Source organism: Belonocnema kinseyi, chromosome 4 (assembly GCF_010883055.1).
Source record: "Belonocnema kinseyi isolate 2016_QV_RU_SX_M_011 chromosome 4, B_treatae_v1, whole genome shotgun sequence".
Taxonomy (NCBI): domain Eukaryota; kingdom Metazoa; phylum Arthropoda; class Insecta; order Hymenoptera; family Cynipidae; genus Belonocnema; species Belonocnema kinseyi.
Genome location: NC_046660.1, coordinates 86125938 through 86128052, shown reverse-complemented (window position 1 = coordinate 86128052; position 2115 = coordinate 86125938). Strand labels below are relative to the sequence as shown.

At 33.8% G+C, this 2115-nt stretch overlaps 1 protein-coding gene across 1 annotated transcript in view; it reads left to right on the top strand.

The window, feature by feature from the left end:
* Positions 1-2100, top strand: part of LOC117170619 (integrator complex subunit 13) — a 42458-nt gene extending 40358 nt beyond the window's left edge. Inside the window, exon 10 of the mRNA XM_033357514.1 lies at positions 975-2100. The gene's annotated coding sequence lies outside the window, so the exon portion shown is untranslated. The remainder of the gene's footprint in view (positions 1-974) is intronic.
* Positions 2101-2115: the final 15 nt, after the last annotated feature.

The following is a 2115-nucleotide window of genomic DNA, read 5'->3' as shown; positions in this document are numbered from 1 at the left end:
TAAAAATGAAAATAGTACCTTAAAATATTCGAAATCCCATTTAGTTGAAAATTCCCTAAAATCTTTAAAAATATTCTAAGGCCATATCAAGTCCTATAAACTCGATCCGTATCTTCCGAAAATCATTAAAACCCTATGAAATTGTTTTGTTCACAACGCCGCCTCTGAAACATTGGAAGCCTGTAGAGCGCTTCGAACCTTCTTTACTCTCTTCCGCTAAGCTGTGAGATTGTTTTCAAATATTATCGGTAAATTACCACGATTTTCCGTAAATTTGAAAAAATTATAGTTATTTATGTTTATGGAAATTTCCATACATTTTAGAAATTATGGTAATTAATGATAATTTATCGGTAACTTTTAATGACAGTTCTGCTGAACTCGTGAATTATGCTCAAAATAATTGTTGTCTTCTTGAGGATTGTTGGCATCCAACTGATCAGTCGTGAGACGTCCATATAAACAAAGTATAAACGAAAGCCAACTTTCATCAGGGTTGTGTGAAAAATCGAGTGCGTGCCAGGGGTCACCGCAGTTTCTCGATTCGTGTGAAATCTTCCACACTCATCGAAAATCGCATCCTTTCTCCCCTTTGCACGCAATCTACTACCTTAAAAACATACCTTAAAAATGATTCAAAAGCTTAGAAATTCCTTGACAATTTATAAATCACTTTAAAATACCCTAAGTTATTTCAAATCCCTTGAAACTTTTTAAAAGCTCTTTAAAAATCCCTTGGATGTTCTAGAAACACCTTAAATATTTAAAATCCTTTGCAAATTTATTGGATTTTTTTAACATAATACTAAAATCTTTTAAATCCCACCAAATTATTGAAAGCTATTAAAATAGCCTTAAATATTAAAAGAAAATTGACTAAGGTGCTCTTTTCATTTTTAAAAGTGACTGTGGGATTATTGAATATTCTATTTTATTTCCTAACAGAAATTAACCTTCTTTATCCTGATTTTCAGGTTTTCCCTGACCTGTGGCCACCTTGCTATTTATTAAGTATAGACCTGTCAAAAACAAGATCTAAAACTAAAAATGACAGCCACTGAGTAATATTTCTTTCAAAAAATGATATCCGGAGCAAGAATAGAAGCAGAGAAAAAAGTCTGTAGAATTCTCGACGAGTCAAAAAGTTCCCAGCACTCTGAAACTGCTGAACCATCCACATCGGAATGAGGGGTCGAGAGAAAGCGAGCCGTGAAACGTTAGACTTTCACTCGAGATCCTTGTCGAGAACAGGCTGAGAGGCTAAAATAAAATAAGAACCAAAGAGCTCCGAGACAGGGTAGAAATCCACACAGATTGGAGATTCATCGCGTATTTTTATTTATTTTTTAAATAATCATCCACTACAGTAATATTCACTCTGATCAATCGCAAAACAATCGCCTCTATCCTCATTTCGCAAAGTGTGTCTAGCGACTTTATCAATCATCGTAGTCGTCGTGCTCGTATATTTTATCGACATCTTCATAATCTTCACTCAATCATCCTCATTATCTTCATTATCAGCAACTCAACTCAGCTCAACTCATCTCACTCATCTCATTCCCTTTGACCGCAATCGACATCAACTCTACACAAATCTTCACTTTAATCCGCCTACTCATCTCGTTATACAGCGATAATTAATTATTTCTTATTAATTATTATTCCGTACAACAAATATAATTACATCGTATCATATCAACTAACGAATATCCAACTGAAAATCACTGTAAACCGGTTGCTGTTTGATGGTTGGTTGTATTATTTTTCCTTCGTCTCGCTTTAAGGCCATAAGTGAAATATCTAAATTTATCATATTCAGCGCTAAATAGTGTATGTATAAATTGTTCCAGGACCCTAAAATGAGGTACAATATACAGAAGTCTCTCAACTACAGCCGACTCTCTCTATCTCTTCCCTCCCAAAACCGTCATTTCTTTTTATCATTTTAATAAAGCTTGCAGCAAATTTCGAGATCATCTTCAAATCTCCAATCTCATTTAGAATTTTCTATTCAATTTTTAAGATACCTTTTCAATACATTAAAATTTGAAAGTCCTCGCGAAATAACTTTTAATTTGAAGGTTTTTAAGAATTCAATCCCTTCGAGTTCTT